General features: G+C 37.1%; 1 protein-coding gene across 1 annotated transcript in view; it reads left to right on the forward strand.

Moving 5' to 3' along the window:
* Nucleotides 1-26,742, forward strand: part of LOC131834657 (uncharacterized) — a 236,725-nt gene that overhangs the window by 79,047 nt on the left and 130,936 nt on the right. The gene's annotated exons all lie outside the window — the stretch shown is intronic.

Consider the following 26,742-nt stretch of genomic DNA (forward strand, 5'->3'; position numbering starts at 1 on the left):
TTTGATGATACCATGATAGTAATTTTTTTCCTTAGTGAAAATAAATCGAAACTGCACAAAAGAAAATTATAAATGTCCATCAAAAAAAGAATAGTTAAATGTTATTTTTATTTGTATAATGTAATCTCATGCAGCTATTAAAATAAGAAATAAATAGACAATGTTGATACATGGAAAATCAAAATGAAAAATGGCAAAAGAAAGAGTAGAGCACAGTCTTTTCTTTACTTGATAGTTAAAATCCCAGCCATAGCTCCAGAGTCAAGACTTTATCTGTGCAACTATTTTGAATTCAGGTTGATCAGTCAACATTTATTTTGGAGGGTGGACTGAAAAGGGAGGAGGTGCTGTTGAGGATTCTATGTCCATGAGAATTTGAATACCTTTCCTAGAGAGTCGTTGTTCGAACATGAGTTTATAGTTGGTCCCAGTCACTTAGATTCCCAGTAAATATAGACAAGGGAGGATAAGGAGGGCATGGAGTGGGGGTGGCATATTGCCATTGTGAAGTTTGCCACATAAACATGAAGAGAGCCATGATACCTAAGCTTTGTTTAGACACTGATAGTAGTTGGGGATAGGGATGGGAGTAGGCAGAGTATTTAGGCATCTCGAGAGCTCATTTAGAGGTGGCAGAACAGGCCTTGCAAGCTCCAGCAACCACCACAAAACTCTTCATCTTCTCTCATGGACATATTGGGATTTAGGTTAGGATAATTCTGGGTACCATGACAAGATGCAGAATAAGTATAACCCAATAGTGTTTTTTTCTGGCACACATTAAGTCTTTGTGTGTGTTATTGGCTAGAGGGTGGCTTTCCTCTGCGGTCATTTAGGAAACAAAGCTCCTTGCATTTTATATCTTGACCATCTTGCAAGGCATCAAAGTTTATTGTATCTAACTGACAAAATGAGAAGGAGAAAGCAAGAATCACTAGTTTCTTAAAGCTTAGGCCTGGAGTAATATATGACCTCCATTCTCATTCCATCGGTAAACCAAGTCATTATATAGTTTCACCTATATGTAAGTGGGGCTGTGGAGTACAGTCTCTGTCTGGGTCCTGGTCTCCCAGAGATACATGTGTACTCTAAAAGAGAGGAGAATGCATTCTGATAGATTGGTAGCCCTTCTTTCAAGTCAAGAGGGAGAGAGTTTTCAAGAGGAAATTATGAATTACAAGGAGACAGCAGGCGTTTCATTGTTGATTAAATGCTTTACTGAGGTGTAGTTCTGACAGAGCCACCCTGGTGCAACCCCTGAGACAGAAGGTGAGGGAGATCTTAGGAAGCTCAATATGAATGTGAAGACTGGTGCCTGTTACTCACTTGGTGATTTCATCAGGCAGAAACCTCACTGAAGCAGATGAATCAAGGATGTGTGGCATCCTTGGTTCTGGATACATGAGAACAAAATGGGGAAATGTTGCCATCCATCACAGGGCCCATGCATCTTAGGAGTTCCTGTGGCTCTGTAAGAAAGTACATAAAAATTGGAGAAGAGGCAGGGACATAGAGTTGTTCAGGCAACTGCTGGTCAGACAAGAGGATTCTGCATTCAGAGAGGAGTTTGGAGACAAAGATCGCTGCTGTAGCCAAAAGGGGGATGTGGTTGACCCTTTCTGGAAGGTTCCTCAGTAAGAGGAGATCAAGGTGAAGATGAAGAGTACCCCTAAGAAATCATGCACAACAGCTACAGAGACCATCATACTGGTGGGGACTTCAAAGAGTAGATTTTAGGGTTACCCAGTCCAATTAATGAGCAACAGGCTATGTTGAACCCCTGCCATTTTTTTCTATTTCTTCTTCCCACATGATAGCTCATAGGAAGATGGATGGGAGGAGTGAAAAAACAGAATGCCTCTTAGGAACTCTACAGCCCACAGGCCAAGGACTGAACCTGACCTATGGGGAGGGAAAGTCATATGAGAGAAGAATTATAAGTGAGAAGAATTGAATGATGCTGTTCTAATATCTGAAAGGAACCAGAAAGTTTCAGGATTTTCCAGTGATAGCAAGGGCTTGAAAGAGAAATTCTATAGATTAGGGTTAGATACAATGATAGGAAAGGAACAGAACAAAATATAAAGCAACACCCACCCCCCAAAACCAGCATGTCATGTATGTCCCTATCAAGACCAGACTGTTGAGTGAACTGGTTTCCTAAATGCATAGGTATAAAAGTGAAAAAAGCTGAAAGTGGGGCTAGAAGATGCCATTTTGCCTCTAGATTCTGCACTGATTGACTCCTTCGGAACTCAATAATTGATTCTGTATGCTAACACACATTTACCATGGGGTAGAAGTAGACTGTGTACTTGTAGCATTTTGGAGTTCAAGTGGTCTTCCTGTGGATGGAGGAGAGGAAGAAAGGAGACAGAGGATCTGTTTTTCTCCTCTCTGGTGGCATTTAGAACCTTGGGGCTGGTATGATTGGCTAAGAATTGCCCTTTGGATCAGCAGAGACTGAAGAGAACTGGGAATTTAAATATTAGGAGGGACTTTAGTCCCACCTAGTCTAGAAGTTTCTGGAACTTCTGCATGAGCAGGTGAGGTACTGACACTGAGATTCAGTTTGGCGACTTAAATGTTGTCATTTGTAACTACAAACGGGAGAACTGAAGATGTATTGGTTTCAAGGATGAATAAGAAGAATACTTACACATTCATGTTTTTCTAAGAAATGTATTGAATACCTACTATGTGTCACACTGTGGTAAATGCTGAGCTTAAAGTTGAAAGTAAAATGTCTAAGCTCTGCTGGGCTACATTTGTGAAAACAATCACAGGGAGCCTTAAACAGGCATCTGGTCTGGCCTAAAGGTGAACATGATGGCTCACAGTAGTGACACAAAAATGCAGGGTGTTAGGATAATGGGAAATAGTGATTTTCATGTTTAAGAATTCCCTTAATGTTGTTTTAATAATCCTTTCATAATAAATAATAATCAGTGAAGGAAAGACATAAAAATCTTGGCACAGTGAACCAAATGGATAACTAGTTTGTGTTTTCCCTTAGAGTCTAGGGAAATTAAAAATCATTTAACTCTCTTGATGAAAGGTCTTCATCACCTCATTTTTATTTTCGCTCCTTAATCCAGAGGACATCTTCCATTTGTTCATTTCCCCTTCCATTCCATTCATGCTAGATCCTGCCACATCCTGTTCATTTCCCCTTGAAACAAATCATGTTAAAAATTTCTTCTTGGTCTCTTTTGTAATTTCAAAATCCTTAAGTAGTTTCAGAGGAAGACAATTAAACAAAGTTGAAGATCTATCACCCTTCCTTGTCATAGCCTGGAAAGTTAAGAGGAGAGCTGCAGTGACTTTTAAAGAATGAATCAGGTTGATTATCTCAGAAACTCAAAAGACAGGAGTGCTTTGAAAGTGAATGACCAGTCTCTCATGATTTTTAAGCAAAGTCTGAGAAAGTAGATTTAAATGCCCAGGTGGATTTTGGAAGAAGCTGAAAAGGCTCTGATATAGGCATTTAAGGTAAGTGAGAATTAGAATATTCCAAATTCGGGGCATCTGGGTGGCTCAGTGGGTTAAAGCCTCTGCCTTCTCCTCAGGTCATGATTCCAGGGGCCTGGGATGGAGCCCTGAATCGGGCTCTCTGCTCAGCGGGGAGCCTGCTTCCTCCTCTCTCTCTCTGCCTGCCTCTCTGCCTACTTGTGATCTCTGTCTGTCAAATAAATAAGTAAAATATTAAAAACAAAAAGAACATTCCAAATTTACACCTGTTTTCCATACTTACACACACACACACTTACACACAGGGACTCAAGATGTATAGGGGCTAAAAGAGTTTGGACATTTCTAACTACCCTATGGACAGTATAAAAATGTAAAATTATTAATGAATTTGGACCTTAATAGAAATGCTTAAATGGCTAGTCACATAAAGTTTTCCTTCAGAAAATGAGTCTTTTCAATTCAGTGGAATACCATGAACAAGTCTACCCTTAATGAAATATATGTGATTCTCGTAGCTTCATGATATAGATACCAACCCAATCACGAGAATATAAAACAAAAACATTCTGACAGACCCACTTGTGTGCTTGAATTGAGGAAGTCCTCAATGATTTGCGTAATCCCAAGCCAACTGCTGTCCAGTGCAGGTTGGGGTCTTTAAAAGTGGCTGTCACTAGGGAAGTTGAACTTTTGGCCTTGATTTCAAAGCATAGGACAAAGTGTGGAGTGAAGAAGTGAAAGAAACACAGATAAGGAAGAAAGACTAGCAGCAGGTTCATTCCCTTCAAGGTTACTGGATAAAATAAATAAATGCCTAGCCGTAGGTAGTACATTCTCTGCTTATGAAACAACTATTCTGCTGTTTACAAATACTTTGTTTTTCTGATTTGGTTCCTGGGATAAATAAAATTTTCACCTCACTTCTAAGTTTCCATTTAAAAGTCTTGAAGTAATTATAAAAATGAGCTATATATTTTATAGAAAAATTGCTGTAGTTTTATGCTAGACTGGAGATCTTTGTTTTAGGACACTTATCAGATTGAAAATGTGATACAAGGTATCTCAGTAGGGAGTGAACTAATTAAAATATTACTTTTTTTTTTAATAAAAGTCAATCAAATGATGCATGGGTGGCTCAGTCAGTTAAGTGTGCTTCTCTTGATTTCAGCTCATGTCATGATCTCAGGGTCATGAGATGGAGCCCGGCATCAGATTCCATGCTTGGTGTGGAGCCTGCTTAAGCTTCTCTCCCTCTCCTTCTGCGTACCTCCCTTGCACACACGCATGTGCATGCGTGCACTCTCTGTATAAAAAAAATAAACAATATTTTAAAAGTCAATAAAAATACTCATGGATATGCACAAAAACTGACTTCCATGGACACTTAATGCAGTGTTTAAAATATAGAAATCACTCTTTTCACTTAAAATGGTATCAAAGGCATTTTCGTTTCTTAACCATGACTACATTCTTAGAATATGGGCTTGGTATAGGGGATATGAGGTGTATGGAAACTTGCCAGGACATTTCTGTTAATTAGGTTATTAATTGGTTTGTTGAAAACCATTGGAGTCTTGAGCAATATGGTAAAGATAGCAAATGGAAATCCAACATATTGGAAAATTAAGGGTTATACTTTATGAGAGATAAGTAGTCCTATTCACTGACCATCAGAGAGCTTTACCACACTAAATGTAATGCTGAAGCGAGGTGGGTCTCCCTAGCTGTGGGAGACTGCCAGGTAGGGCTTTGGGATCTAGTTGCAGAGGGCGTCTCCCCAAAAGATGATTAAGTTTGGAACTGAGCTGCGCATGCCAAATTTATTATTAAATTCCCAACCTGAAAAATTACTCTATTTCCCCCAGGGAAAAGGGAGTAAAGAGGAGGGAAGAGGACAGAAGGGTTAGGGGAGATCCCTCCTCATGGAAACCAGAACAGCTGAGAAAATGTGAAATGACTCCTTAAACCCTTCAGATTTTTCTCATTCAACACCCCTTGGTGGCTGCAACACATGGTTCAAGGTGGCTTTGAGGGATTAAGCATCAAAAATTCAAGATGTGTAATGCAGAACAATTGGAAGCATTGTTTTATATTGTTTTGGATCCTATTTTTTTTTTTTTTTCTTTAGGGTTCTAGGCTTAGAACTGTGCTAATATGCTTGGATGTATTAAGCTTATTATAAACTAACTAGTAAGAATGCTGACAAATAAGCAACTAAGATCTTCATACTTAATTTTAAATGGTCCAGTTCCGCAAACAGATCAATGACAGTTTGTCTTGCCTACAGATGTTTGTTCAAATATATCAGTTACATCATCATTCAGAATGTTACACCCTAGCTTTTATCCCAAACACAAATGAGAGACATTTCTGAGTTCTTGGAAGCATGGGAAATGTGGTATTCTTATAAGATACCAACATTAAAATTCCTTCAGACATTTCCATTTGTGTCACAATATAAACCAAAAAAAAAAAAAAAAAAAACCAAACCTCTCACCCTCAAACCCAGGCTGCTGATTGTATGATCTACTGTGAAGCTCAAGTGGGTTATGACTGCCCAAAATTGAAGCAGTTTTTAGTAAGAAAAGCAGTAAATGGGAGATCTACAATTTAAAATGTCTCTGTGCCAAATCAACAAATTGCTTTTATAAAACCTGCAAATCTCAGTTTTCAAAATGATATCAAAGAAACAAGCATGGCTTAAGTACAAATATGGTAGGTGTTATGCACAGTTCCTACTGACATATAAGAAACAATTTTTAAAACAAAAGCCGTGAGCTCTTTAAATGAAATCCTGTGAGCTAGGAGTCTTAACATTTAGTGATATGGTGGCTTCTTACAATTTCTTACAATTTTGAGGGAGAAAAATGTTCTTGGCTGAGACTTGTGAGTACATGCAGGGACTGAGGGTGGCTGACTGGAATTCCAAAATAAAGGTGTGTGTTTATACTGTGCACAATACTGTGTATTAAGGCTGACCTGTAGTTGGACCACTTTCTCTTCAATTTCTAATGAAGGAGCAAGGGTGCCCTCTTGGGCCTTGGTAAAAAAAAGTTTACCTCATACTTTCTTGAATTCTCTGGGTCCTCAAGTCAGAAACCTCAAATGCCAGTGGCAAATTTTAGCTGGAATGGGGCCTGAGAAGTGATAGCTGCATAACTGCTGCATAATTGACTGAAGTGAGGGTTGTGGTGATTTGCCAGTCTCACCTCCAACTGTCCCCTGGGCCCTTTCTAACAATGGGTGGCATTTCCATGCTGGCCTGCCCCACTTCCTCAATCAAAACACCTTCCAACTGCTTTAGTAAGAAGTTGACTTGTATTTTAACTCTTTTGTCAAAAATGGTGTTCCTTAGCTAACCACACTATACTGTTCTTTAAAGTGCCTTCAGATTAACATAATGTAATTGTTGCTGCAGCTGTAAAAACTGCAGAATCTGGGGATTGGAAAAGCATTATAGATAGTATAATTTAACCTGTTTTCTCTATAAAAGAAGGAATGGAGGGTCAGGAATAATGTAAGGTAATTTAAAAACATGACTTGAATGTAGATCTTGGTTTCCTAAACCCCAGTCTAATTAAGTTTCTGTTACATAATGTTTATAACAAATATGCAAATAAATCAGGATAGGTATTCTTTCTATTTTGCAGCAAACTATTAGAGATCATGGAGGTTGAGGATTTTTCCAAGGTTATATTATGAAGTTGGGCCAAAGCTAGAAAAGAAACCAGTTCCTTGACTTCCAGTTAGGCTATTTTACATATACCCGTACACAAATACAAACTCAAAAACTGAGACACAAGTCTGCCACTAGCCAGTTGGTCTAATATTCATCAAAAATTCATTGAGCTTCAGGAGCTTTCCTGGTGGCAGAGCACATTGCTGAACAGGGAAAAGTCTGTGATATCCATGGTGTAGCTGCCTTCAAGAGGGATTGCTAATGATTTTTTCGCCTCTGGGTATTTATGCCCTTGTACAGTCCCTTTTCGTATTGAATACTGATTATGTATGTAATCAATAGGATGTTGCTGGGTGACTGTGTGTTACCTCTAAAGCTAGGTCATAAAACACATTGTAGTTTCTCAGATCAAGTGTTTTTGGAGAATCCATCTACCATATTGTATGGACTCCATCAGTCCTGTGGAAAAGTTGATTATAGGAATTGAGACCTCTGCCTGATAACCAGAAGAAACCTGTCAATTATGTGTGTCAGCCTCTTAGAAATGAGATTTTCCAGCTCCAATCAAACCTTTCAATGATTGCAGCCCTGGCTGACATTTAACTACAACCTCATGTGAGACCCTGAGTCACAACAGCCAGCTAAGCCATTCCCAAATTTGTAATTCATAAAAACTGTGTGAGATAGTAAATGTTTATTAAGTTGCTGAGTTTTGGTTAATCTATCATGCAGCAATTGGTAACTAATATAGAGGATGTGATAAAATAAACACATAAATTAATAAATAAAATCATTTCAAGCATCAGAAAAGATAACAAATGATAGAAGGATGGTGGAGGAGCTGCTTTGCTAAGTGTGGGAAGAGAAGGCCTCTCTGAGGAAGTAATGTTTGAGTTGAGGCATCACTATTCTTAAAGAGGCAACTATGGATATCTGGGGGTAAAGAAACCCAAAAAGAAGTAGCATTAGGTGCAAAGGCCCTGAGTCAGGAAAAAGTTTGGCATGTTTGAAGGACAGAAAGAAGGTCAGTTTGGCTGAAGTATAGTCCACTAGGGAGAAAATTGAGGAAGATGAAGCAAGAAACATAGGCAGGGCCACGTCACCAAAAGCCTTGAAAGTCATGGGAAGCCATGGAGGATATGTAAACAGAGAAGAACCATGATCTGATTCACACTTTGGAAAGATCTTTGTGGTTATTGTGTGGACAACCTGGATGGTTGTGGGTGGGAATGTACCAGTTAGCGTCTGTTGTGGTTGTACTAAAGGGGGATAAATTACCTCTTGAATTAGGGTGGCAGTGGGGGAAGTGGAAGGACTAGTTGGATTGGGGATATATTGTGAAAATAAGGCTGATGGGACTTGCTTATGGATTGGGCTTGGAGTGTGAGGGAAAGTGGAATCGGGGCAGCCCAAGCTGTGAGACTTGGTGCAGAAGCCACCCTTGGCTTAATTTTTTTATGAGAAAAAAAGAAAAAGAAAGGAAGGGAAGGGAAAGGAAAGGAAAGAAAAGGGAAGGAAAAAGAAAAGTAAGGAAGAAGGAGCAAGGGAGAGGGGATGGAAGGAAGGAAAGATGGATGAAAGGACAGAAGGAAAGACAATAATTGAATCTGTCCTTGTGAAATAATGCGCTCTATGGGAAATTCCTTTTAAAAGTATTCAACATTTTACAACTTCAAGACATTCTTACTACTAATGACCTCACTTGAGTTCAAAAGAACTTTTCTGCTTGAGAAAGGCAGCAAATGTTGGAACAAGCCTGCCTGGTAGGATGAGCTCATGATTCAGAAGGAGTCCCTAATGGGGGGAAAAGCCTTATTAAATGTCTGTGCAAGTACATCATCATCCCTAGTAGCAGTAGACTAGTTGAGTCAGCGGTCAGCATTAAGCCGTATTTCTTAAAGGAGAAAATAGTCTTGAGAGAAAAGCATTCTTTCCTTCAGAGAAAGAAATGTGTTTAGGATTGCAATTATAGAGGGTGTCTTTTCTGTTAACTTTTTGTTTATGAAGACATTTAAGATTTTTCTGAACATCAGTTATAGTTACTGCTTCATGAAGAAAACGATAAAAGGCAACTTATTTCTCAATTGTTACATTCGTTCCACATAGGAAATTTGGTTCTTATAAATATTAAAATCAAAAGGCAGTTTTCACTGTTGTACTATCAAATCCTGTACTTGGTTATTAAGTATCTATTTTTAATGCCAGCATTTATTTCTAAGAATAACACATCATGATTTGAAAATGATAAGGCACAGAAGGAGATGTACTGTTTATGTTTGGGGAACTAATGAAGAGTTCTATTACACTTTATCCCACAAGGCAAAGACCATCACGGGTCACCGCAGCCATATTATGTTACAGTCCTGTGTTATACACTGTCAGCTGTTCTCTCACTCATTCACACACATAGATCTTAGCTACTTAATACACAGTTAAGCACATTTTCTAAAACAAAGCAAAAATTCATTCAAACACTGAACAGATGTGAATAATAAGAAGAGGGTAGTTTAAAAATATTTCTGTTGCTATCAGCAATTATTTTGTCTTATGAATGGCATTGGGCTATTGATGTAGAATGTGAATAAGGCTGGTTTAGTTACTGTGGAAGTTGGAACAATAGCAAGTTTCCCATTTTCAGTCCGTGCTTATTGAACGTTCATAGTGCTTTTCAAACTATATTTTAAAGAAAACATCAAATTAAAATGGAAAGTAGTTTATATAGATCAGGGAAGGATTTTGTTCTACCTGTTCCTAAAGATACAGCTATATACAAATGATACAGAAGCTGTTATTAAAAATACCTTTTTGAGATATTTCCTATATCTAAAACATATATTGTATCTTTCTGATGTAAAAATCTCCCCTTGAACCACATTCCAGCAGACACATTGAGTTAACTAATTAGAAATTATTTTTTTCTTTCATAGGGTACTATTTTATTCATTCATTCATTCATTTATCTTTAGAGAGAGTGTGCAAGCGCACATGTGTGCAAGGGAGGGAGAAGGGCAGTCTGAGAGGGAAGAAAAGAGAGAATCCTTAAGTAGGCTTCATGCTCCCTGCCTGTTGGAAGGCTTGATCTCCTGATTCTGAGATCATGACTTGTGCCAAAATCAAGAGTTGGTGGCTTAACCCACTGAGCCACCCAGGCACCCTGGTACTATTTATTTAAACACTATCACTGAATTACTGGAAAATTAGAAAATGCAAATGTATTTCAGCAATTTGATTGCATATGACAATGATATGATAATTTAGAGTAATATAAGGGATTTGGTAGGTGGAAATAAACTTCCCAAGCACAAGATGAATGGGGACACAGTTTCATAAAAAGTCCATCCTAAGGAAATGTCAAGCATGTTGAGGCAAAAACAAATATGGTGATAAAAGGAGCAGAAGAAAGAGACCACTAAACTTGAAATAAAAAAATGTTCCTAATAGCAAACTGGAATCAGAAAGCTTGACATCTCATATTAACTGTGAGTGACACTGGGCCATGTATATAGCTAATTTATATAGAAAATAAAACTTGTGTAACAGAACTGTATTAGTCAGAGTTCTCTAGAGAAACAGAACTAATGTCTGTTTTGAGAGAGATTTATTTTAAGCAACTGGTTCAACATGATTGTGGAGGCTGGCAAGCCAAAATCTGCAGGGAAAGCTGATAGGCTAGAGACCCATAGAAAAGTTGATGTTGCAATTTGAGTCTGACGGCAGTCTGCTGAAGAATTTCTTCTTCCTGGGGAAAGATCAGTCTTTTTCTTAAAACTTCTAACTGACAGAATGAGGACCACCCACATTATGAAGAGTAATTTGTTTACTTGGAGCCTACTAATATAAATATTAATCTCATGTTAAAAAAAAAAAAATACCCTCACAGTAACTTCCAAATGTGTTTGACAAGATATTTGGGTACCTTGGACTAGCCGAGTTGACACATAAAATTAACCATCACAAGAACATAGTAAATTACTTACCCTCATACATTGATGGTAGATGAATTAACCCTTCAATAATTTTGAAAAATAATAAGACCATTTTATTAAGAGTTTCAAAATGTGCATAGGCATCTTTACCAAATAATTACATTTCTATATTATAGAAATAAACTGAAATGTAGACACGAACAATATAAACCATAATGGAAAAGATTGATAAATGAGATATATTAAAGTGAAAAATTGTGTGGCATAAGACACCATAAACAAAGTTAAAAATAAGCCATTGACTAGAAAAGATACTTGAAACATGTGACAGAAAAGTTATGAGGAACTCCTGCACTCCTAAAATCAAATGAAAAAAAAATTATTAAAATGCAATTGAAAGATGAGCAAATGTTGATAGGGCAGTTCTTAAAAGAAGACATCTGAATGACTAATAATCATTTTAAAAGATGCTCATCTGGACTCATAATCAGAGAAAAGCAAATTAAAACAAGATCCACTCTTCAAGCTATCAGAAAGACAAAAACTAAAAGTTTAACAGTGCTAGCTCTTGGTGAGAACATAAATTGATGTAACCATATTGGAGAACAATATGGCTATACCTAAAAAAAACTGAAGTTAGGTATATCTTAAAATCTTAGCATTCTACGGCTAGATATATATAATCTAGTGAATTTTTGGCACTTGTAACAATATTTGTAGTATTGTTTATAAATTTTAAAAAGGTACAATTTAAATATCCATCAGTAGAAAAATCAATAAATCCTGGTAAGTCAGAATACAATTTTGTATGGCAACTTAAATAAACAAACTAGATTTACATTTATCAGCATGGATCTATCATGAAAATATGTCCAGGTTAAAAAAAAAAAGGCAGTTTACAAAATTATGTGTGCAGTATGATTTCCTTCATGTCAACTTCACACACATTTAGTTGAGAAGGTCAACTAAAAGTTTAAGAAATCAGGATACTCTACTACATAATACATACCTAGTGAAGTTATTTTTTAAAATATGGAATGAAAGGACACCCACCAAACTTAAAGTGTTGTTTACCTCTCTCTACAAAGATTGTGAAGGAAATAGGTGATAATGTGTGTGTGTTTGTACATCCGTGCTTGTGCAAGTGCACATCTGTGTATGAAAAGAAAAGAGTGATATAGGAAGGCACAAAAGGGCTTTAACTGGATAATTAATATTTTATTTCTTAAGACTAAAAAACATAAAACCTAAGCAAATGTTGCAAAATAGTAGGTTAAGAAGGTACAATACCAAGACTGAACACTAGTGTAAACTATGGACCTTGGGGGAACATGATGCATCATTGTAGGTTCACTCATTGTAACAAGTATACCGCTATAGTGCAGGTTGTAGGTAGTGGGGTGAGCTCTGTGTATGAGGTGGCAGGGAGTATATGAGAACTATTTTCTGCTCAGTTTTGCTGTGAACCTAAAGCTGTTCTAAAAATTAAAACTTTAATATTAATTAAAAATGTTAAGTCAGGGTGGTTGTTAAATTTTAAGTTATTCTTTGAACTTCACTGGATGTTTGAAAAATTCAGTAATGGTAACAGAATGTATTGTGACTGTTCTAGATCATTTCAAAATTTTTATTTCATGTACACACATTACTGTCATATTAAATATAAGTATAACTAGACTTTAGGATAAACCTTTACTTCTCAAAAAGCTGAGGATGAATTCTAAATGTTGTTTCCTAAGAATAGAACATATGAATAATCAATACATACATATTTATCATTCTATATACATATATGCATATTTTGATTTCAGGAACATACTTTTTGTTATTATAATTTGAAATATTGAAGTTTAAAGATTTTCAAGTCAAATATGAATGGTGGATGTGGCAAGTTTCTGTGATTTTTGTAAGGAAAATGTGTAATTTCTTAAACTTTTCATTGATTCACTTTACAGTCCTTATAGGATTTTGCAGTTTGTCCTCAAACTTGAATCATTGTTTCTTTCTTGCCAGCTGAATAAGTACCTCAGGATAAAGTTAAAATTACATGTAATTGTTAGATAAAGCAGGTTTCCTTATTGTTCATGCCAGAAAAGTCACTCAGCTATTGGACAGGAAGATTTCAAGATATTCCAGTTCATGAGTTTTCCTACTTGGCTGCATATTAAAATAATATAAAAGTCTTGAGAAATCCTAATGCCCAGATACATCTCATAACGATTAAATCAGAATTGCTAGGAGTAGGATCCAAGGTTTTTGGAGATTTTTTTTTTAACTTCTTAGTTATGCAACCAAAGATCTCTTTATATTATGACAACTCAAAACTATACTTTTTTTTCTTTCCTTTTAGAGATAGATACCTATCTATTTTCTATGAGACTTTACTATTAGATGCCTAGAGCAGCTATGCTATGGTTTAAAATTGGTATGTTATTCACAGCTTTAAACCTTAAATGAGGATTTCTGGGTCATGAGTGTGACCCATCATTTTGTCAGATTTGTCTTATGGATACTGCTTGAGTTATGTCTTCTCTTTGTTGCTAATGGCAACAGCACCAACTGTTTCAAGTTTAGGCCAAAAATAATATCACAAAAATAGATTATTTTGAAAAAGCACAAAAATACATACCTATGGGACTTTTAAGATTTACCAATTCCTAGATAAATCTAGGGAAAAATGCAGTTAAAAAAACACCATTTACAGATGGCGGAGAAGTAGGAGACCTTGTTTTAACTGGTCCCCTGAAGTGAGCTAAATGTCTACCAGAACACTCTGAACACCCATGAAATCAGCCTGAGATGTAAGACTATACACTTCTGCATTTCTACAGGGGAAGAAGAACATCAGTGGAGAGGGAGCACCTTGTCTGGATCGTGGTTGATATATTCAGCTATACATTCCCTCAACCACGTCTCACCAAAATGGGAGAAGGAATGCCCATTATAGTAAAAATTCAGAGACTGTGTCCTCTGCCAGAGAACTATTGAATATGGACATAAACAGTATGTCTGAAAGGGAATTCAGGGTAACAATTATCCATTGTTGGCTACAGTGCAACATAGAATCTCTAAGGGCAGAAGTGAAGGTTCATATGGCAGTACTAAAAAATGCTATCAGTGATAACAGCTAGGGTAACCAAGGCAGAAGATCAAATTAATGATCTAGAAGACAAACTGATAGAAAAGAAGGATCAGGAGGAGGCCTTGAACAAATAGCTTAGAAGCCATGAAAACAGAATTAGGGAAATAAATGACACCATGAAATGTTCCAATGTCAGAATTATTGGAATCCCTGAGGGGGTGAAGAAAGAAGACTAGAAGATATAGTTGAACAAATCCTGAATGAAAATTTCACTAATCTGGGGAATGGGACAAGCATTCATGTCCTAGAGACAGAAAGGACACCCCACCGGATTATTGGGTCTAGAAAGACTTCCAGACACTTAATTTTGAAATTCACAAATCATAATTTAATACAGGAGGTCTGAAGGGGAGCTGGGAGAAGAGTTTCCTGTGTACAGAGGAAGGACCATCAGAATAATGTCAGACCTATCCACAGAAACCTGGCAAGCTAGAGAAGGCTGACAAGACATTTCACTAAATGAGAAGAACATGCAGCCAAGAATATTTTATCCAGCAAGGCTGGCATTCAAAATGGATGGAGAGATAAAGAGCTTCCAAGACTGACAAGGTTTAAAAGATTATGTGGCCACCAAGTAGGCACTATGAGAAATAAGGGAGGGGGGTTCTATAAAAGAATAAAGAACTCAAGAGTGACATAGAACAGAAATTTACAGAGACAATCTATAGAAACAAGGACTTCACAGGCAACATAATGTCAATAAAAACTTATCTTTCAATAGTCACTAAACATGAATGACCTAAATGCTCCTGTAAAATGGCACAGGGTTGCAGACTGGACAAAACAACAAGACCTGTCCATGTGCTGTCCACAAGAGACACATTTGGAACCTAAAGATACATCCAGACTGAAAGTGAAGGCATGGAGAACCATCTTTTCATGCCAGTTGGCCCCAAAAGAAAGCTGGGGTAGTGATTCATATCAGATGAATTAGATTTTAAGCTAAAGAATGCAGTCAGAGATGCAGAAGGACACTACATCATTCTTTAAAGGGTCTTTCTAACAAGAGGATCTAACCATTGTAAATACCCATGCCCCTAACATGGGAGCAGCCGATTACATAAGCCAACTGTTAATCAAAATAAAGAGTCATATTGATATGAATGCATTAATTATAGGAGATCTTAACATGCCACTCTCAGTAATAGATCATCTGACTAGAAAATCAACAGAGAAATAAGAGCTTTGAATGACACATTGGACCAGATGAACCTCATAGATATATACAGAACATTCCACCCTAAAACAACAGAATACTCATTCTTCTCAAGCACACATGGAACTTTCTCCAGAACAGACCACATATTGGGTCACAAATTAGGTCTCAACTGATAACAAAAGATTGAGATTATTCCCTGCATATTCTTGGACCACAGTGCTTTGAAACTGGAAGTCAATCACAAGAAAAAAATTGGAAGGAATACAAACACTTGGAAGGTAAAGACCATCCCGGTCAAGAATGTTTGGATCAACCGGGAAATCAAAGAACAAACAATTCATGGAAAGCAATGAGAATGAAGACACATCAGTTCAAAACCTATGGGATATGGCAAAGGCAGTCTTAAAGGGGAAATACATAGCCATCCAGGCCTCACCCAAAAAAACTGAAAAATCCCGAATACACCAACTCTCTTTACACCTTAAAGAACTGGAAAGTCAACAACAAATTAAGCCATCCCCATGTACAAGAAGGGAAATAATTAAGATTAGAGCAGGGATCAATGAGTTAGAAACTCAGAGCACATCAATGAAACTAGAAGCTGGTTCTGTGAAAGAATTAATAAGATCGATAAACCATTGGCCAAACTAATCCAAAAGAAAAGAGAGAGGACCCAAATTAATAAAATTATGAATGCAAAGGGAGAGATCATGACTAACATCAAGGAAATAGAAACAGTCATCAGAAATTATTATCAACAGTTATATGCCAATGAATTAAGCAACCTAGAAGAAACAGATGCATTCCTGGAAACCTGTGAACTTCCAAGACTGAAACAGGAAGAAATTGACAACCTGAATAGACCAATGTCTAGTAACAAGATTGAGGCAGTGATCAAAAACATCCCCAAAAATAAAAGCCCAGGACCTGACAGATTCCCTGGGGAATTCTACCAAACATTCAAAGAAGAAATAATACCTATTCTCCTGAAGCTGTTTCAAAAAATAGAAACAAAGGAAAACTTCCAGACTCTTTCTATGAACCAGCATTACCCTGATCCCCAAGCCAGGCAAAGACCCCATCAAAAAGGAGAATTTCAGACCAATATCCCTAATGAATATGGATGCCAAGATTCTCAAGATCCTAGCTAATAGGATCCAACAGTACATTAAAAAGATTATCCACCATGACCAAGTGGAATTGATCCCTGGGAGACAATAGTGGTTCAAAATTTGCAAATTAATCAATCTTATAGAATAAATCAGTAAGAGAAGAGAGAAGAACCACATGGTCCTCTCAATTGATGCAGAAAAAGCATTAGAAAAGATACAACATCTATTCCTGATTAAAACTCTTCAGAGTATAGGAATAGGGGGAAATTTCCTCAACTTCATAAAATCTATCCCTGAAAAACCCACACCGAATATCATCTTCACTGGGGAAAACCTGACAGTCTTCTTTGAGATCAGGAACACGACAAGAATGCCCACTCTCACCACTGTTGTTCAGTGTAGTACTAGAAGTCCTAGCAATAACAATTAGACAACAAAAAGAAATAAAAGGTATTCAAATTGGCAAAGAAGTAGTCAAACTCTCTCTCTTCACAGTAACATGATACTTTATATGGAAAACCCAAAGGACTCCACCCCCAAACTACTAGAACTTACACAGTAACTCAGTAATGTAGCAGGATACAAAATCAATGCACAGAAATCAGTTGCTTTCTTATGGTCAAATAATCTTCAACAAGGAGGAAAAAGTATCCAGTGGAAAAAAGAAAACAGTCTCTTCAATAAATGGTGCTGGGAAATTTGGACAGCTATGTATAGAAGAATGAAACTTGAGCATTCTCTTACACCATACACAAAGATAAATCGAAATGGATAAAAGACCTCAATGTGAGGCAGGAATCTATCAAAATCCTAGACAAGCTAGGCAGTAGCCTCTTTGACTTTGGCCACAGCAACTTCTTTCAAGATGTGTCTCCAAAGGCAAAGGAAACAAAATTGAAAATGAACTTTTCGGACTTCATCAAGATCAAAAGCTTCTGCACAGCAAAGGAAACAGTCCAAAGAGGAAGAGGCAACCTACGGAATGGGAGAAAATATTTGCAAATGACACTACAGATAAAGGGCTGATCTCCAAGATCTATAAAGAACTCCTGTAGCTCAGCACCCAAAAGACAGATAATCATGTAAAAAAAAAAAAAATGGGCAGAAGACATGAACAGACACTTTTCCAAAGAAGACATGCAAGTAGCTAAAGACACATGAAAAAATGTTCATCATCATTAGCCATCAGGGAGATTCAAATCAAAACCACTTTGAGATATCACCTTACACCAGATAGAATGGCCCGAATCAACAAGACAGTAAACAACAAGTGTTGGAGAGGATGTAAAGAAAGGGGAACCCTCTTACACTGTTGGTGGGAATGCAAGTTGGTGCAGCCACTTTGGAAAACAGTGTGGAGATTCCTTAAGAAATTAAAGATAGAGCTAACCTATGACCCTGCAATTGCACTACTAGTATTTACCCCAACAATACAGATGTAGTGAGAAGAAGGGCCATCTGTACCCCAATGTTCATAGCAACAATGGCCACAATTGCCAAACTGTGGAAAGAGTCAAGATGCCCTTCAACAGATGAATGGATAAGGAAGGTATGGTCCATATATACAATGGAGTATTATGCCTCCATCAGAAGGGATGAATACCCAATTTTTGTATCAACAGGGATGGGATTGGAGGAGATTATGCTGAGTGAAATAAGTCAAGCAGAGAAAGTCAATTATCATACAGTTTCACTTACTTATGGAGCATAAAGAATGACATGAAAGACATTAGGAGAAGGAAAGGAAAAGTGAGTTGGGGAAATCGAAAGGGGAGATAAAGCATGAGGGCCTGTGTACTGTGAGAAACAAACTGAGGGTTTTGGAAGGGAGGGGGTGGGGGGATGGGTGAGCCTGGTGGTGGGCACCAGGAGGGCATGTATTGCATGGAGTACTGGGTGTGGTGCATAAACAATGAATCTTGTAACACTGAAAAAATTAAATTAAAAAAACACCTTTTACTTAAATTTCTGGGTGACATTTATTACATTATAAATATAATATTTAAATTTTTCATTGAACTTTTTATCATTTCATGGATATCAGGCTTTATGTTTCCTATCATCGATAAAAATCTCACTCCCATACTTCCACCTCCCTCAACTCACCATCATAAACATTTGAGGAGTATCACACAGGAAATCTCTCCATGCCTAAAGCAATAGAAAGATAAATTTTAAAATGTTAGAAAAATGGGATCATACTATTTGTCCTTTTTTAAAATAAAGGTACTCAACTTTTTATTTTTCTTATCAGTTTTATTGAAGAATATTCTATGTACCATAAACTACATTCATTCAACACATGGCTCAGTGAGTTTTGACAGTTGTAAACTTTCATGAAACCATCAAAAAATGGTAGAGCAATTCATCACCTCTACAAGATTTCTTATGCTTTTTTGCATTCCACTCCTCCCTCTATCTTCAGCCCCAAACATCCTCTGCTTTGGTTTTATCACTACAGATTTATTTGCATTTTATATAAATGTAATCATACAGTATATACTGTTCTGTGTCATTCATGAAGAGATTTTTCTAAATATGATGATGTATAAATATCAATTAGATCAATGTGGTAGTGTTTTACAAAGTCTATATCTTTGTAATTTTTTAGTTGGGTTTCTAGAAGTTGTTCAGATAGGAGTATAAAATTCTCCCTTATTACTCTATTCGTTTTTGCTTCATATATTTTTGAGGCTCTGTTATTAGGTGACACACATTTGTGATTGCTATGTTTTCCTGATGAATGGAATATTCTCTTATTATAAAATGTTTCTCTTTATATTAAATAGCATTTTTTGTCATGAATTTTATGTCTGAATTTCTCTTTGGCATTATTTCTCTTCAGCCTGATGGATTTCTTTTACTATTTCTTATAGTACAGCTCTAGAGGCAATCAATTCCCTTGATTGCCTCTAGTGGTAGTCAGTCAGTGAGGTGTCAGATTCTTGATCCTAGCTCAGATCTTGATCTCAGAGTTGTAAGTTTAAGCCTGTTTTGGGCTCCATTCTGGGGGTGGAGCCTACTTAAAAAAAATCAATGATAAGATCTGAATATGTCTTTGTTTTACCGTCATTTTTTTTAGAGGTGTATTTGTTTATTTATTTGAGAGAGGGAGGGTGGGAGGGGCAGAGGGAGAGAAAGAGTGAATCCCAAGCAGACTCCTTGCCGAATGAGGAGCCTGAATGTGGGGCTCAGGCTCGCAACCCTGAGAGCATGACCTGAGCTGAAATCAAGAGCCAGAGACATAACCAACAGAGGCACCAGATGTCCCTACTTTCATTCTTGATGAATATTTTTTGTGGATTGAGAATTCTAGATCATCAGTTTATTTTCTTTCCATGCACTAAGGATATTGTTTATTGTTTTCTAGACTCTGGGGCTTCTGATGAGAAGTGTAGTGGCCATTCGAATCAATAATTTTCTGTATGTAATGTGTCATTTTTCTCTGACAGTTTTCAATATTTTCTTGTTATCTTTAGTTTTTAGTGGTCTCACCCTGACGTGCTTAGACATTATCTTTGTCTGATTCTGTTTGGAGTTTTCTGAACTGCATAAATATGTAAATTTATGGATTTCACCATTTTCTTTTAATGCTTTGAGGTATTATTTCTAGTGTTTTTTTCTAGCTCCATTCTCTCTCTCTCTTCTCCATCTGGGCCTCTAACTACCCATATGTAGACCTTTGGAATGGTCTCACAGATCCCAAAAGCTCTGTTCTTGCTTAGTATAATCTTGATGTCTATATATTTTCCTTTCTCTTTTCTCCTTCTCCTCCTCTTCCTTCTCTTCTTTTCCTCCTCCTCCACCACCTCTATCCTCCTCTTCCTTCTACTCGTCTTCCTTCTCTTCCTCCTCCTTCTTGATTGAGTGATTCTTATTGATCTATCTTCATATTCTGTGACTCTTTACTCTGGTTTCTCCATTCTGACATTAGATTCCCCAAGAAGATTTTAAATTTCAGATGTTGTGTTTTTCAGTTTTGAAATTTCCATTTAGATCTTTTTACTGTTTCTAATTTCTATTTAGTTTTCCTATCTTTTCACTTAGGAGAATTGTTCCTTTACCCCACTGAGCAAAATTATAATAGCTGGTTTTTTAAATTAATTTATTTATTTTCAGAAAAACAGTATTCATTATTTTTTCACCACACCCAGTGCTCCATGCAATCCGTGCCCTCTATAATACCCCCCACCTGGTACACCAACCTCCCACCCCCTGCCACTTCAAACCCCTCAGATTGTTTTTCAGAGTCCATAGTCTCTCATGATTCACCTCCCCTTCCAATTTACCCCAACTCCCTTATCCTCTCTAACACCCCTTGTCCTCCATGATATTTGTTATGCTCCACAAATAAGTGAAACCATATGATAATTGACTCTCTCTGCTTGACTTATTTCACTCAGCATCATCTCTGCCAGTCCCGTCCATGTTGATACAAAAGTTGGGTATTCATCCTTTCTGATGGAGGCATAATACTCCATAGTGTACATGGACCACATCTTCCTTATTCATTTGTCCATTGAAGGGCATCTTGGTTCTTTCCATAGTTTGGCGACCGTGGCCATTGCTGCTATAAACATTGGGGTACAGATGGCCCTTCTTTTCACAACATCTGTATTTTGGGGTAAATAACCAGTAGTGCAATTGCAGGGTCATAGGGAAGTTCTATTTTTAGTTTCTTGAGGAATCTCCACATTGTTCTCCAAAGAGGCTGCACCAACTTGCATTCCCACCAACAGTGGAAGAGGGTTCCCTTTTCTCTGCATCCTCTCCAACACATGTTGTTTCCTGTCTTGTTAGTTTTGGCCATTCTAACTGGTGTAAGGTGATATCTCAATGTGGTTTTAATTTGAATCTCCCGGAGGGATAGTGATGACGAACATTTTTTCATGTGTCTGATAGCCATTTGTATGTTTTGATTGGAGAAGTGTCTGTTCATATCTTCTGCCCATTTTTTGATGTGTTTACCTGTTTCGTGTGTGTTGAGTTTGAGGAGTTCATTATGGATCCTGGATATCAATGCCATTCTGTTCAAAATTCCACCAGTAGTCTTCAAAGAGCTGGAGCAAATAATCCAAAAATTTGTATGGAATCAGAAGAGACCCCGAATCGCTAAGGAAATGTTGAAAAACAAAGATAAAGCTGGGGGCATCACGTTACCTGATTTCAAGCTTTATTACAAAGCTGTGATCACCAAGACAGCATGGTACTGGCATATAAACAGACCCATAGACCAGTGGAACAGAGTAGAGAGCCCAGATATGGACCCTCAACTCTATGGTCAATTAATCTTCGACAAAACAGGAAAAAATATACAGTGGAAAAAAGTCAGTAAATGGTGCTGGGAAAACTGGACAGCTATAAGTAGAAGAATGAAACTCGACCATTCTCTTACACCGTACACAAAGATAAACTCAAAATGGATAAAAGACCTCAATGTGAGACAGGAATCCATCAGAATCCTAGAGGAGAACATAGGCAGTAATCTCTTCAATATCAGCCACAGCAACTTCTTTCAAGATATGTCTCCAAAGGCAAAGGAAACAAAAGCGAAAATAAACTTTTGGAACTTCCTCAAAATCAAAAGCTTCTGCACAGCAAAGGAAACAGTCAAAAAAACAAAGAGGCAACCCACGGAATGGGAGAAGATATTTGCAAATGACAGTATAATAGCTGTTTTGCAGTTCTTACCTGATAACTCCAACCTCTGTGTCATCCCTGAGTTGACATTTCTCAATTGTCTTTTTCCTTGGAAAGGAGTCCTACTCTCTCATATGGTGAATAATTTTATATAATATCATGGTTGATTGTGAATATTATAGTATGCAAACTCTAGATTCTGTTATTTTTCTTTAAGTATGTCGAAGTTTTTGTTTTAGTAGGCAGTTAACTTGGTTAAGCTCAAATTGCATACTTTCATGCCTATAATGGTTGACAATGTAGATATCACTTCAGTCTTAGTTGCAAGCTACTTTCTGTTTGTTCCATGAATGTGTAGTTCAGAGATCAGTCCGACTTGAGCTGAACTTAGGCATAGAATTTGAGGTTATGCCTCTTTGGCTCTCCCTTTTCTTAGTTTTCTTTGTGCTCTCTCTTGCTTTGAGGACTTTTCTCCTGGAAGAAAGATGAAAAATATTTCCGTAGGAGTTTTAGCTGTTTTTCTAGTTAAGTTTTATTGTCTAATTATTGTTGACTCTGCCTTTTTAAGAAATCCATGATCTTCTGTTTCACAGGTATAAATTTTCATTGTTTCTTTTTTTCCATCTGCTATCTCTCATAGTGATCCTTTCCACTGTGAGCACTTTTGGCAGTTTCTGTGAGGGTTAGATGAGAAAACCTAGAGAGTGATTTGTATATGCAAATGTGTATGGAAATACACTAAAGGATTTTCATTGATACCAGATAGTCTTTAAGCCAGGTTTCTATTTTGCCTGGTTTGCTTTAATTCAGACTATGCATGTATGTATCTCAGGCCTGCTTTCTGTATTTCCCACAGATAAATATTTTCTACCCATGGCTCTGGGAATTTGGCAAGCTGTCTCCCTGTTTTCCTAGTCTAGCACTGTTCTTGTCTAGTGCTTTCCTAGGGCCTGGTGTGTGCAGGTTTTCTTATATATGTTTTACCTACAGGGCAGCTCTTTCTGTCTAGGATGCATATCACAAGTTCAATTCTAGCTCCCAGTAACCTTCCTAGGGCAAGCATTAGTATCCATCCAATTCTTTTGTTAAGCCTTCAGATTCACCTCCCTATTACCACTCTGACCTTTTAGTTCAGCTCATCTAAGGATCTAGTTTTATAGTTCTGGGGCATTTCTTAGTGGTTTAAATGGGAGGGGAGAACTTCACTCAGCATCTTCTGCAACCATATTAACTTGAAGTCTCTTTTTTATTCTTTCCCATGTTACTGTTAATTAATAAATTGACTTAGTCATCCTTTTATGATCTTTCCTATATCTAAATATTTATCTTTATTTCTACTACTCTCCTACAGTCCCCAGTCCGGGCTCTTTTCATATAACACTGGATCGTTGCATTCAGTTTCTAATTCCTCACTCTGTTGTCATTGTATTTCTACCTCAATCCATCTTAGATACTGCTGTCATAATATTTGTCATAAAAAATTGCCTTTGATCATGTCACTGCTCACCACAGAAGTCTTTAGTGGCTCTTTTACATCAATTCCAAAGTCTTGCTAGCATAAAATGACTCAAACATCTTCTAAAAAATATTATTTATTTTAGAGAAAGAGAAAGAGAGAGAGAGAGAGAGATTGTGAGCATGAGAGTGGGGGTGGAGTGCAGAGACAGAGAACCTCAAGCAGGCTCCTTGCTGAGCATGGAGCCAATGGTGGGCTTGATCTCATGTCCCTGAGATCATAACCCATGACCCAAACATCTTTTTAAATTTGTCATTTCTCTTAGTACAAATTCTAGATTTGGTGTGGAGTTTCTCTGCACATTGTCCCCTGAGTTATGCAACTTCTCATTACCACTTTACCTTTGTTCATAACATATCCCAAATGTGGGAAAATACGGAATTCCTTGCCCAAATCAGCATACTTTTCCAAACAATATTCTTTCTTTTAAATAAAGCTAAAGGCTCTCTCCTTTCATGAATTCTTTTCTGTCATTCTAGTCCATGTAAATTCTGTGAGTTGCTTCTGCAAATATTTTGATGCTTGTCTGTGTTATTCATTCCCTGTCTTTCTCACCCTATCCCCTCTGTCTCTCTCCATCTCTCTCTCAGTATGTAACATCCTTGAAGGCCAGAAAGGAAATAAGAAACTTTATTGTATGATGAAAATTTTGTTCATAAAGTTTATTCTTAATAGTTGCAAAGTGCCTTGCACATAAGTATTTTTTGATCTAGTAAATCTAGTGAATGAGAAGATAAATTTTGATGTGGGAAAAGGTATAAAAAGGGACAGGAAGGACAATTGTCACTAAATAATTGTCACTAAAATCAAGAGAAAACTTGGGACACTATTTTGAGAATAAAAGCTGCTGAAAAACTCAGCCACTTGATTTTTATGTACTTGATTAGCAATTGGGGTTGGGGCAAACCTCGGTAGCTCCATGAAGGCATTTTTATTTAAAACAGAACATAACAACAAAAACCCAGGTCAATGCTTATGTAACTGATATTTTAAATCATAAATTATAACTGGCTTTGAACAGCCATTGCCTTTGCTATTGTTATTTTCAACTTCTGTTACACAAAAGATCAAACAAATAAATACGTCTATTATTAGAAGTGCATTATTTAGATAACACATTTATAAATTTTATCCATCCACTTCTAATCTTTGATAAGAAGTCATACAGTTTCTTGCTTTGCTTCAGGCTGTGTAAAAAATAGATCCGGATTCTTACTGACCATAAGCTTAGCATCAGTGCACAGAATGATGTGGTGAAATAAAAAACATTTGACTATATTGAGGAATTCATACTTAGATCTGAGGCCACAGCCTCATGTACCGCACTAAGGACTGTGGTCCCATTAAGAGCTTTAAAAATATGATTATTGACAAATTGTAGAGTGTTGAGGAGGAAGACAGTTTGATAAATGTGTTGATAATCTTTTCATTGCAGAAATGGTGAAAAGATTTAGAGAGAATTAATTTTTTCTTTTGTAGAAGAGGAATAAGGTGATGATTCGTTGTTTAAAGATGCGAAACAAGGACCTCTATGGGGTCTTTATAGAGAGGTAGATTTCAGGTTCGTATGGCAACTCTGTGGCAGACATTGTGGTGCTTATCAAATATTCAGCTCCTCCCCTTTATTTCCTTGTCCCCTTAAATTTAGACAGTGCTTGTATCTTTTTCTGGCCAGTGAAATATGAGCAGAAGAGATGGGTATGACTTCCAGTGTGAGACAGTAAGTGCCCTTGATTACCCAGGTTTCTTTCCACCCCATCAAAGAAATATTCCATAATGGGACCAGCCACAAAACCGCACAGCCTTGTCAGCCAGTGTCCAAGAATAGCTGTGTAAGCAAGACACCCAGAAACCACTAGCATCACATCCCTTGCTCTCCAAGAAGGACTTATAGCAATATCCATTTTGTTCTTTTAAACCACTAGGATTTGTTAACCACAAATTAATATAAACCATGTTTCTCAACTATTTTTCATCAAGGTGACCTTGAAGACATTTTTTTCTAATCACTGCTCATACCCCCCAACAATGAAATTGTAATACCACAGGAAAAAAATAAACACACACACACACAGACACACACATTTTGAGGGTCCCCATTAAGAATCATTTTTCTCTGTTAGGGGAAAATATTGTTCCCACTGAGTATGTAAGATATAACCCTGTATCTTGCATGGTTCAACAATGGAATGCCTACCTTTGAGATGGGCTTCCGCTAGCAGGAAATTTTCATTCTGATGCCAGAAGAACATCTTCAAAAGATGCTTAAATGGATGCTTTTTAGTACAGGAGACTGAACTAGGTAAACTCTTGTGTTCTTTAAAACTCTTATGTGATTTCGTCCTTGTTCCTAGAATAATTTTTTCTGGCTTCTTTCATTATAAGTTTCATAGTTCTTAATATTTCTACATTTTATGTCTTCTTTCTCTGTGCTTTGCAATTTTAAGTTTTTTTGTTTGTTGGTTTTTTTTTTTTTTTTAATGAGGCCTGGCCCCTCACAGTCTGCTTTTCCCTCTGTATGTGCATAACTAATTCAGTCTCAAGGTTCACTTTTAACTCTCTTTATATAAATTCCAAATGTATTACTACAGGGCTGACTTCTCATTTGAACTCTAATTCCATATCTCCTGCTGTTCAAGATGTCTCTGCTTAGGTGTCCAGTTATTGCACAATGCCCTCATTTACAGGAGCTCCAATTTCCCTCCCTACTCATTGAGATTCACTGAAGCCATGATCCATGTGGTCTAGCCTGAGTGTAGTGTTAGGAGTCCAAAAACACACTTCACTGGTCAAAGGTATTCCTCTAATGGTTGCAATAATTTTCTTTTGGTCACTAAACATAATGAAATATGTAGCACTGCACATAACTGCTTTTTAAAATCTCATTTCCCCCCCTTCTTATCTACTTTACCTCTACTCCATGCAGTTACACCCATGTATTTCTTTCCTCAAAAAGTCCTTCAGCAGCTCTATGTCACATACTAATCTCTCCTCTCCTACTTCTGTATCACAAAAGTCTAAATTGCTCTTTAGCAATAAAATATCCCTCCCTGTAGAATGTAAAAGGAAGAGAGCCTGAGCATTCAGAACTAGA

The sequence above is a fragment of the Mustela lutreola genome, chromosome 6 (genome assembly GCF_030435805.1).
Source record: "Mustela lutreola isolate mMusLut2 chromosome 6, mMusLut2.pri, whole genome shotgun sequence".
In the NCBI taxonomy this organism is placed as follows: Eukaryota; Metazoa; Chordata; class Mammalia; order Carnivora; family Mustelidae; genus Mustela; species Mustela lutreola.